Here is a 12,795-nt window from a genome sequence, read left to right as displayed (position 1 = left end):
TTCCGTCTGCGAGACGAAATGCCGTCGGATCGTTGCTCCCGATCGCGTCAGTGGTTTAGTACTGGGCGCTGCTTTACGAAACACGTGCGAATTCGAGATACTTTTTCTATTAAGAACTATTTCATGTTCAAAACAAGCTGTAGCCGATTTCTGCGTCGCCGTGAGCGGCGATAGAAGCGATCACCTCGGTGATATGGGACAGGCGAGGTACCGGCAAGGTAGGCCCGCGCAATCTGAGTTGTTGGCTGTGGCCGTCCGATCGCTCCAACTCTGAACTAACACTGTACGTTTTATTTCGGGCTCGAAATTTAATTCACACGTTTAGGCGCGTTTATGACATCCACACTGCAATTAAAGCAGCTGTGACCGTGCTGCCTGCGTATGTGAATGTGTGATATGATCTCTACACTGCAGGTGGCTCAATTCATTGAGATGAAAATAAATTTGAATGTGACGTGCTTTGTTGGGCATCTGCTCGCTCGACCTACATTCAAAGCTAATCCTAATCTAGCTTTCCCACAGTGCGGCAAGAAATTGTAATGATACGCTAATAACGATCCTAAGATCATACATAGGTTTGCTATAATTGCGCGCCACTCAAAATAAAAGAGAAGCTTAACGGTTACGAAATGTTTTGCGCGTAATGGATGATCTGGTATCAGAATCCATGCAACTTTCGCTTTTTACTGCGGCGGCCCATTGCATGCCACGGTTTTCATCAACAGGAAACCTATCAAAACTTTAGCCTCTTGCGTATTTCGACGAAACTCAGCTCGTCGGCATACTGCGTTTCCTTCGTTGTAAAATCATAGAATAAAGACCTCACAGATGGAACCGCCCAACCACCCGCGAAACCTATAGCGGCTGCTGTGGTATAGGCGCTACACCGGGCGGCGGCTCGGCGGCGGAGTGCCTACCATGCGAAACTAAATTCCGACGACAGCGCCACCGCATTTTGGTGACGTATAGCGCTGTGGTGTAGGTGTAGAAGCTTGACCAATCATCGTGTCGTCGCGAACTGCGTCGTTGCGACGTTGGTGCTATATTTATATCCTTGGAGTGTGGCGATCAACTTCACGTTTACGCACGCCGCTTTGAAGCGACGAAAATCTTTACATTTCTTTTATTTTTCTTTAAAATTTTTCGTATAGAGTTTTGAACATACGTATCAGTAGAGATACCAGATCTTCGAACAGTTTTCGGTTCAGAAGGTATGCTTGCACATTAACGCCATTTCTATTGGAATATTATTATTAGAATAACGTTAGAACGCTACTTGAATAAAGTAATTGAATGATAATACTGTTAAAAGAAAAAAAAACTGTCAGCCCTTCCACTGGGGTGGATATGGAAGACCAGCGAAGCTGTACTATAGTGGGAATTATGTAATTCCATTTATGACTATTAAGATGAGATGGTGTGATTGGTTATTTGAACTACTCAAGAATGAGAAATATACTTGAACCGCTGGTTCTCATTTATTTAGTGACCACAGGGACCATGGCCTTATGGTCGTTACGGTACACCGTCATAGGGTGTACGGCAAAGGTTGGCACGTTCTTCATAAACACGCCACCAACGCCGCGCGAGTTCGGTGCGAACGCGGGATGAACGCCGCTGCCGTCGACAACAGTTTTGCGCGTTGCTGGTGCTGCTCCCTTCCCTCCCGTCCCCCCACGGCCTTTCGCGCGACGGAAGAAGTCGCGTTTGCTCTCCGCCGTGCGCCCCCCCCCCCCCTAGAAATCGCGCGTCCATCGCTCTCGCGCGCTTTCACTCGCGCATACGTCGCGTTTGCTCTCCGCTGTGCGTTCGCTCCCCGTGAAAGCGCGCGTCCCTCGCCCTCGCGCGCTTTCACTCGCACACACCGCATACGGCCAATGAGAGTTTTTTTTTTTTCTATTGCCGGACGCGACCATCGAAGAGTGAGCCCTTAACAGCTTCGCTGTGAAAAATGTTGCTAGGAACCTTTGCAGGAGGTATAATATATACTGTTGCTCGGGTAAATAGTGCTTGCTTAAATACTTATTGAAGCGGGGGGGAGGGGGACAAGGACGCACATGCGTCTTGCCCATTTCCTTGTCAGCGCCTTTTCGCGCCACTCTTCATTATGCCTAACAATTGCATTTACAAACGAGCCTCGACTCTTCAACGACTCCACGGGCATAAAAACTCAGCGCCTCCATTTGAACGAGAAAGTGATCATTAATAACGCCCATCGGTGAGGCCTACGATCGAGAAGTCGCTTTATATATGCACGCCTTCGCATTTGGGATGTTCCGGGAGCCAACGTTTCGACAAAGGCGACTTGTCTTAAGAGGTGCGCAAGTGCAGGCCACACTTGCCAAGCTTTGTCAGCGATAATCAAGGATAAAATGTTGCAACGACACATGAAAAGAGAGCAAGACTAAAGAACACGACAATACGAGCGCTGACTCGCAACTAAACATACAGTGGGAAACCCTCGCTTCACTTCACTTTCACTTTATTACCTTAAGGACCCCCAATTTGGGAGTATTACATAAGGGGTAGGTACATGCATGTATACAAAAAGAAGTTATTGGTTAAATATGGCAGTTATATAATCAGAAAATGTAGATGAGCAGGTGGTTGCAGTGACGTCGTGTGGAAGGCCATTTCAGTCTATGGCTGAGCGAGGAAAGAATGATGTAGCAAATCTTGTGGTATGAGCACGTGGACGGGCAACTTGCAGGGGATGATCAATGCGGAGTGAAATGCGTGCCGGAGGCTGATGTAGGAATACGAACATGTAGGAATACGAAGTGAGCTGAAAAAGAACTTATGGAACAAGCACATACTAGCGATTCGTCGACGGCAAGCAAGATTTGTTAGACCGAACTTCGCTTTTAAAGCTAATATTCTGGTATGGCATGAATAGCACGAATGAATGAATCTAGCACGTGGCTCGATTCTGTAGTGATTCTAGTGAAGTTAGAGTTGGTTAGGGCTCCAGATAAGGGATGCGTATTCAAGTTTTGTTAGTAGCAGGGATCTGTATGCAAGAAGTTTTACATTTGGTGGTGCGTGGCGCAAGTGCCGTTTAAAAAAAACCAAGAGTTATGTTAGATGATGATAGGATGTTTGCATGTGACATGCGCATTCCAGGTTAGGTCTTCGCACAAGGTTACGCCCAGGTATTTGTAAGAACTGCTTAATTCTACTTGGTTGGCAACAACTTTATTGAGGTCCTGCAGAGCTTTTGCCGACGGGGCCTCAGGTCTCTCACGTGGGGACGTCGAGGTGTTGCCTCGCCGACGCCTCGCGGTCCTGCGGTCCTGCTGGACGGCGCAGAGTTGATCGCCGAGGCTGGGGCTGCGCAAGGCAGCGGCCCAAGGCGGAGGAAGGGTTCCGGAGTCAGCACCGTGCGGGTTTTCGTTACAGTTCCAGAGCATGTGAGTTAAAGTGGCTATCCTAGTGTGGCAGACCTTGCATATATTTATAGGGTATGTACCGGGGTATAGAGTCTGTGGTATTGTGCCGGGTTAGCGTACGTTAGCGTCTGTAGTTTCTGAAGGCCACCGCCTGCGCCCTGTCCAGCTTGTCGCTGGGCGGAGGGAAGGTTCGGCGGGCCAGGCAGAGGGCCTAATTCTACTGCGACGCCAAAGATTAAGTAAGGGAAGAAAAGGGGGTTGCGCTTGCGGTGAAATGACACGTGTTTGCATTTTGCAGGGTTTAGTTGCATGAGCCATTGGCTGCACCAGTCTTGTACGCAGGTTAGGTCGTTTTGGAGAGCTAGCTGATCGGATGTGTTAATAACCGTTCGGTACACAACGCAGTCATCGGCGAACATGCGGATGTTACAAGAAACATGCGTGGGTAAGTTGTTTATATATATCAAAAATAGAAGGGGACCAAGCACAGACCCTTGAGGGACGCCTGATGTTACTGGGAGGTAATTAGAAGCTTGGTCATTGACATAGACGAACTGAGAGCGGTGTGCTAAAAATTCTTTTATCCACTGTAATACATTAGGGTGTAAATTCAACTGGGAAAGTTTTAGTAGTAAGCGTTTGTGAGGTACTTTGTCAAAAGCCTTTGCAAAGTCCAGAAAGATTGCGTCAGTTTGAATGTTAGAATCAAGATTAATATGCAGATCATGAATGAAAATGGCTAATTGCGTTTCGCAGGACAAGCCCTAACAAAACCCGTGCTGAGAGGAATGAAAAAAAAAATGGTTCGAGTCAAGAAAATTCATTATGTGAGAATAAATGACGTGTTCCATGATTTCACAGGGCACACTATAGTTAAGGCAATGGGACGGTAGTTAAGAGGTGATTCTTTGTTACCTGATTTAAAGACTGGAATGACCTTTCCCACCTGCCAATCGCTGGGTATGTTAGACCTGCGTGAAGCGATTGTGCGAATAGTAGCGATAAGTGTGCCGCAGAGACGTGCCGATCTTTCACAACCAATCTTGAATAGATCGGTCGTGAAAGCCTGTTTCAGATTTGGTAAGAAAGCCTGCAGTTGATTACTGATAGAATCGTAATTACCTCTGTCGTATAAGCGAATAGTTTTGTAAAAGTTTGGCGTTGTTACGGCACAAAGGTGAAGGTGGCATATGCAAGACTTTATGATCGCTAATTTCGCGGAGATGGGTAAGGGATGATAAGCTTTCAGGATGATTAGTTAGGATCAAGTCCAGAATGTTAGAGGAATAACGTGTGACGCGTGTCGGTTTTTTGACTAATTGGGTGAGGTTAAAATTTAAACATACATCGATAAAATGTCATGTCTCGCTTTGTCAAACAGTCGTGCATTTGCACATCGAGCCTTTTTGCAGGTATTTATTTTTGCTGCTTCCACAGGCTAAAGGTCACTGTTGCAGCGCTATTAGATCATTTTCAGTTACATGCTTCGACCGACGACTAAATAATAAGAAATACATAAAAACTGTAAATAAATAGAGAACAAAGTTTTATTTTATTTTAAAGCAACAATAACATCAGGCAGACAGCTGATTGAACTGAAAATCGCATCGCAGTTAAGCTATGGCTTATAGCTTCAAGGTAAACCTGCCGCTTCCCAATATGAACTATAGTTAATTTTCCGTCGAAACCCCGTGAATGGGGGGGGGGGGGGGGGGGCAGTTACACACCTGTCATAACCTAGCTGTTGTTATTCGGCCACCTTCAATATTTCTCGCTGCTGTCTTTCGATAGTGCGACGTAACACACAATTCTCGTGAGAGAGGATGCGATGGCCGTGAACGCTGCAGTGCATTCAGGCACTGCAGGAGTCGTCTTCATCGGAGAAGCACCCTAGTTAGGCACAGTTTCCTTGTGGAAACGTTAGCTGCAGCCTGATACGTGATTATTTGTTTGAGCGCTGTTGACCACTTCGATCAACTGTGGTCGAAAGGTTTCGAAAATTTCGTTCAGAAATGGTCGTGCGTGGAGTATTATTGAAGTACAGCGCCGAAGGGCGGCGCTACTATGCACTTTCTATTAATGATGAATTTATTGACGGAGTTTGACGTCCCAAAACAACACACGGACAATAAAATGTCCAGATCCCACACACCGTGGGAATCGATGTAAGCGAAGCTTTCTGTGCTGTTTGCGCGTTCATTGACGGTATTTGGCGGTGATGTCGACGGCATGCGGCAGTCGTGATGCGATGTTAAATGTTACCTTGCCTGCGCCACTTGTGTTTGCCCACGTAGTACGCAGAACACAGAGAGACGTGCCATTCATTCACGCATTCCTTTACTGAAGACATGGCCAAGTGAGCAATGTTTTCTGACAACGCATTTTCTTTCTGCCGTGTCACGTTAGGTGAACTGCCACGAATGCAGAGGGGTATAATGTTAATCACCCGTTTCCTGACGGCGTCGGTACTGGATCCGGTTGTACCCGTTCCCCGCCTCTTCTCCCTACTCCCTCTCTAACATTCTCCCAACCTCCTCCCTGGACTGTCGTCGCGCGTGAGCACGGAGACAAAGCGCGGCAGCTCCTGCAATGCTTCTGCGGGGGCGGTGACGCCTAATTACGGCGTCCAGAGGGCATTGTTGCGTCCCTCAGGTTGCGTCAGAGTGCATTGTGGTCCCGCTGTGCCGAATCGTCGTTGACGTCGCCTATCTCGTCTCTCGCCCCCCTGCCGTGAGCTCTCAACCGCCCTCCGACGCGGCGTGCAAGGCAGCAGCGATGGAAAAGTCAGCGGAAGAGGCAAATAAAGATTCCCTTTAATAGACATCACATGCAGGGGTCCGGATTAATTGCGACCACCTGGGGTTCTTTAACGAATGCAGCAACGATGCAACGGCAGCCGACGTGGCGTGGTCCCGTTGTTCGTATGTCATGGTTTTTATTGGAGAAAGCGAGCGGAGCATGCAGCGACTGCGGCGTCCTGTCAGGACTCGCGTGGCTGGCGTCCTAAGCCACGCGAGGTGATAGGGGATGACGATGATGACGCTCCACGATGACAAGCGCTGATGATGGTGATAGTAGAGAGCTGAGCGTTTGCGGCCCCCGCTCGGCCCAGCGTGCACGCGAATCGCGTCACACCAGTGCTTTTGCACGGCGCTGCTATATCGGGATGCGGTCGCCGCAAGCGGGAGCCTGATTCACGACCTCGTGCTACAGCTGCGGAACGCCTCAGCCACTTAACTACCGCGGAGTTCTCGAGTCGAGGTGTTGAACCTTGAGTGAAGGAACGTTTACAACGCAAGGGTCTGAAGAAATACTGCAAGGTCGTATGATTTCGTGGCTAAAATTGTTCGCGAACAAGGGACGAATTCGCGGCGAAACATCGCGATTTATGGTGTGTGCCGTACGTCTCAATTGGGTCGCAAAATTACTCCTTCGCTATTGTCTTTCTCTTTTTACCATTTATGCCTGTATATTCGAAACAGTGCAGCCTGTTTAGCCAATTAAGTGGCACTTTCGTCACACGTGTTCTTCACGGATTACTTATCAGGTAACACTTCTCGTCCGATCGGATGCAGTGGATTGCTGGTTCGTATGAAACACCCTCTTTGCGAGGCCGGGGACTCCCAGTATACAGCATCCGAGAGGACTGACATGTAAATCTAATGTACCACGTTCTTCGGGGCACAGCTAATCCTTGATCCTTGACACCCCCTTGACGCACAGACCCTTGACATTACCCCTTGACAGCAGGTATACCAGCAGGCAGATATAAAGAGCATGTTTTTGCCCGTTGGAGGCTCGCCCTGAAGCCTGTTTTCTCGCGTCGTAACAATATATATATATATATATATATATATATATATATATATATATATACACGACGCGAGAAAAACGGGGTTTATTGAACAGGCTTCAGGGCGAGCCTCCGACGGGCAAAAACATTCTCTTTCTCGTCTTCTCCGCTGACACTTCTTCGTCTTCCACTCATGTGGCTACATCATTGACTGTAATATTTCTCCCCTCCTAGACGAAGCCCGCTGGGCAAGTGAAACTAAGTTCTTGGAGTGAAGGGCTTGAGACGAGCGACGTGCACAACCTCTGTCTTGGCGGAGCGCCGTCCAGTTGCGGTGAGACGCGCCAGTCGATAATTTACTTCACTGAGCTGGTCAACAATAAAGTACGGGCCAGTAATAGTTGGCGAGAAGTTTCTCACACAGGCCACGTTTGCGCACCGGACACCATAGCCAGACTAGATCCCCTGGAGAATAGGTGACATCCCGATGGTGCCTGTCGTACCGTGGTTTTGACCGGTCTTGCGAAGCCAGAGTACGTATGCGGGGCCAAGCGTCGAGCTTCTTCAGCGAGACACAGAGTCTCGGCGATCGTGAGATCGTCATGTATGGAGAAAGAAAATAGGTTGTCCAGTGTGTGCCGTGGCGGACGAGCGTATAGAGCAGGAAAAACGGGCTGTAGCCAGTAGTCTCGTGCTTTGCAGTGTTAAAGGCGTATGTAAGGAAGGGCAAAATGTCGTCCCAGTTTTTATGGTCCGATGCGACGTACATGGACAACATGTTCACCAGTGGGTAGGTTGGTACGCTCGGTCAGCAAATTTGTTTGAGGGTGATACGGTGTCGAGTGGCGAAAGCTTGAAGCGCATAATCGAAGAAACTCTTCTACGACATCTGCTAGTAAACTGGCGGCCGCGGTCGCCGATGATGACTCGAGGAGGGCCGTGACGGAGAATGATCGAATGCAGCAGAAAAAAAGGAAACTTGACTGGCGCGGTGGCAGATGGCAAAGCAGCCGTCTCGCTGTATCGGGTCAGGTGGTTGGTAGTGTTCCAGTCGTTGGACTTGCTTACTCGTTGGTAATGCCTGAGCCACTCGTCTACATCTTCACCTGCTTTCCCTGCGAAAACCCGAGGTTCTCGGTAGTAGCGCCACGTACCAGCAGGCATCGATCCCGGAGCGGCATGCATCGGTCCCTGAGCGTCTCCTTCGTTGGGCATGTTAACAGGCAAAGGTGGTAGTCCGGCCAGGCGACGACTCCGGCGAAGAATAAATGACTCCGGGTGCGTCGTTGCTTCAAGCACCCAGCACCTTCCACCAAAACTGTTACGACACGAGAAAAACGGGTTTATTGAACAGGCTTCAGGGCGGGCCTCAGACGGGCAAAAAGCTCTCTTTCTAGTCTTCTCCAGTGACACTCCTTCGTCCTCCACTCATGCGGCTACATTGACTGTAACAATATATATATATATATATATATATATATATATATATATATATATATATATTACTCTTTAGCATATTGTTCACATTTCTGCCCTTAATATTCCGTGACAGTTTCTAATCGCGAAATGGGCGTAAATTGAGTGCGCGTGAAATTAAAGGGTGTTATAGTACCTAAATATCAGCATGGTTTTCTGGAGAAAAACGAAATGACCGTTGTTTGAAAGCCACGGCTATAGTCCCCAGATAAGGCTCCAAATGACTTTTTTATTTCTTAAGTTGAAGCTTAACCGGCAAGGATGTCGTTCGGGCGCATTTGACGAGTTTGAGAAAAAAATTCGCAGAAGGAGTCGTTCCTTATTCCCGAAGGAGAGCTCCAGAAGGCGTTTCAAAGTTGGAAGAGCCTTTGGGAGCGATGGGCTGACAAACTTGTGTATGTTGTATCTATAGATGCAACTTACTAAAGTTTGTCAACACATCGTTCCCATAAAACTATATTTTGGTGTACCAAATGTAGCTTGTTCGTTTTCTTTTGCGCAACGATCCGATTTCTTGTTTCTTCTTCTTTATTTTATTTTTTGCAATTACTCGTATTCATCCGCCACTCTCATAGTTTCCGGTCGAGATGACGTTTGAGAAGAATGTTTGGCGAAGCCGAAGCTTGCAGATGTCTTTCGGCGCACTCTTAGTGGAGTCCGTGCTTGGCAAACCATGCCCGGCGAGCGCCGCGGCTTTGACCTCCGGGAGCGGCAAACCCCGCGATTCTCGCTGCGAGCTGTTGGTCGGCCCTGCCGTCAACAAGCCGAGGCGAAGGTTTAACGCACCGTCATTGCCGCACGGCTCTGTCAACAGGCAGCCGGGCCCTCCGCTCTTGACCAGCGCAGTTCTGCTCGGCAGTGTCTGTGACTCACGAACCCTCGAGAGTCCAAACGGGCACTCTTTAGTCGCGCGTGAGACGAGCCAAACCAGATACAATGTATACTCGGCCCGGGCAACCACCCAAGGCGCATAGAAAGGAGAGCTGCCCACTCTTGTTGTCTCGCAATTTCTTCAAGTGCGTCTGAATGCTGCTTGCCACGGCGGACCGCAATATATATATATATATATATATATATATATATATATATATATATATATATATATATATATATATATATGGATGAGAGAGAGAAATTAATCGATAGGTATTTAAGTCGAAGTTTATTTGTCCGGCCTGCTTACTTATAAGGAACGGGAGCAGAGGCTAAATGTTACATAGCCTCCTGACAAAAGGCCTCTGCTCCTATTGAATTTAGGTACGCAGGCCGATGAACAAAATGACATAACGCAATATTGCACCTCTAATCATTTTGGAAAAGAAAAAAAAATATTTCACACCAAAAAGAAAAAGAAAAGTATTGAACATCGGTCCCGGGTTCAACGAGGACTTTTCTTAATTTTTTTTCTCAGGCCACGTTGACATTGACGACAAAATAATCATTTAACACATAACGGGTGAGCTGCCAGTTCCGGCAAAACGAAAGCGTTGACCAAGCGCCGCCCCTAGTGAAAAGCAACATCGATGTCTTGCACATATATGTGTGGTGCCGCATGAACCTGGACGAGGAGTCTGGAATCTTGCAGCCGTCGCCAGTTGTACACCCGGAGCTTGCTGGTCGTGCACTCTTCATGGAAATAGAACAGGTCCTATCTATAGCGTAGGCATATACTGAAACACTGGGGAACGGATACGGGAACGACAGAGCTGCTGGCGACGTCTTATGGCACTGGGATCAGCCATAATGCGCTAGAAGAGCTTTCTTTTTCTTTCTTTTTTTTTCTCTCTCTCCCTTTGAGGGGGGTTTAGCCGCACGGCATATGTAGTAAAAGAGATATAAACATACATCAAATAAATGCATGCAGCCTTGTGTGATGCAGGTGCTGCAGCAACGAGTTTGCGCATCCATTGTCCGTTATCGAATGGGTATAGTTCTCTGGAACATCAGACTCTGAGTTCCACTTTCCAGAGCCCAGCCACAGAAATATGGTGAGTGTTCGCCGTAGACATAGGAGACGGGCGCTTAGGACTAGGGATGCAAAGCTATCAATAGCACTATCGATACTATCGATAGCTGAGTCTTAATCAAATTATCGCTTACAAAAAGAAAGAAAAAAAAAAAGATCCTACTCATACACTCGAACCTGGACATATCTACCCTGAAGGGGATCGCAACGAAGTTCGATATGTAGGTAGTTCGTTATATAAAAATAAAATTTTATACAGAAGCTTTCCATGGGATTTTACTGCTGCTCGTTATACACAATTATTGGTTACATTTGGGTTCGATATATCCGGGTTCGACTGTAGTACACAACTACGATATACGTGCCGTACTAATAGAGAGTTTTAGATTCTAATCTGAAACTCTCTATTGTCTATTACACAAAGTTTGCGGCGCTTTCCTGCGTGTCCCGAGCCACGGCCTCTGCGGACGGTGGTTTGTCTAACGATCACAGAGCTCTGAGTACTCGCAGTGTACACATGACTGAGCGCCGCAGACAGATACCCTCCGCACTATGGCAGCGTGTGCATGAAATAGCTTGCCATGCCCAGGATGGTCACGCGACGTGGTTAACCAGGAGGCCGAAAAGTTGACATGCTCGAACAGAATGCCTTAAGAATGTTTTATAAGCAGTCTGCATAACTACTCTGCATAACTTTGCTGCAACGTCTATTGATTGCACTCTTAGATGTGAACAGCAACTAATTTTGTTGATCTGGTATAGCTTTGGACATTAGTAAGGGACAGCCATATTTGGAATTTCGACAGCGGAGATATATTTTGTTTCATTTGCCAAAAGATTGCTGTGAAAATGTATGAATTGAATGTTACTGGTAGTCGGTTATCGCGAAATGTTTGGTAATATTTATTTTAATAATTTATTTTATAAATACTGCAATCACCATGAGGTGATTTTAGCAGGGTGGTACAAGCATATTGAATACATTGGTATGTACAGAAAATGCACAGGCTAATAAAAAAAGTGCTATTTGAATAAATACAAAACATACAGGTTGGGCACACACAACGTTACACTAAAGAAGTAAAACACTGTCACTGCAAACATGGTACAAACAAAATAATGTCACTGTAAACATGATAAGATGGAAGTTAATGTTGGCGCAGAGACGACGTTATCTTTTAGCTGGTTCCAGTCCACTATTGTGCGTGGAAAAAAAGAAAGAATGCTTAAGAGGAGTTGCTAGCGTGAATATCGCTAGAACTGCAAAACTTGTTAGCACTATCCACAGCCAAACGCATTACCATCCTTAAGACGATATTATGGATAGTGCAAAAGAAAACTGTCGACACTGTTGAGTGTATCAATAGCTTTGCGTCATTACTTGCGCGCGTTCCAGGGTTGTCGGTTATAGATCCCCAGGCCCAGGTAACAGTAGGTGTCAGGGCCACCTCAGTGCAGAACCTCTGAAGACAAACTTTTTTCCATTCGCGAAGAAAGAGAGAGATAGAGACAGAAATAGAAGAGAGGAAAGGCAGGGAGGTTAACCAGAGGCACGTCCGATTTGCTACCCTATGTATACACTGGGGGAAGGGGGTATAGGGAAATGTTGCGGAAAAGGGAGCAGATACACGGGGGTGTCAGTGTGCGTGTGGTGTCGCTCTTGTATTGCACGACTGTTCTCTTCGGAATAGGAAGAATAAACAAACGAGAGAAAGTAATAGCAATAGCTATTGCTCTGTTACGGCGGAGGTATTCCACGACCACCATATTTGTATCTTGGAATAAAAACTTGGCCGGGCGTCAGATTTGTTAACTGCAATAATAGTTCTACGCGTCTGTGTATACGTTGGGCAAAACATCACAACACGGCGTCATCAGCGCGGTGTTTTAATATGTGCTTTCTTATGTTCTTGTACACGCTCATTATTATAAGGTCACAAAGTGTAATGAAGCCGTGTGTAACAGTGCATCTCAGTCCTTTACGTGATAATATTCGCGCTAGTAATGCACATTACGTTAACGCACGTGGCGGAGACATACACGGTGCAGGCTTCGCGCTTTCACTAAGTCGCTTATGAATTGCAGCTAGTGTACAGATAATACCAGACAGGGACAAATCTGCACATTTCACAAAATATAACGCGATGAGATTGCGTGAGAAAGGGCCCAAG

This window comes from Dermacentor silvarum, chromosome 6, assembly GCF_013339745.2.
Source record: "Dermacentor silvarum isolate Dsil-2018 chromosome 6, BIME_Dsil_1.4, whole genome shotgun sequence".
NCBI lineage: Eukaryota > Metazoa > Arthropoda > Arachnida > Ixodida > Ixodidae > Dermacentor > Dermacentor silvarum.
The sequence above is the reverse complement of the archived record's forward strand: the minus strand, read 5'-3'. Positions refer to the sequence as shown.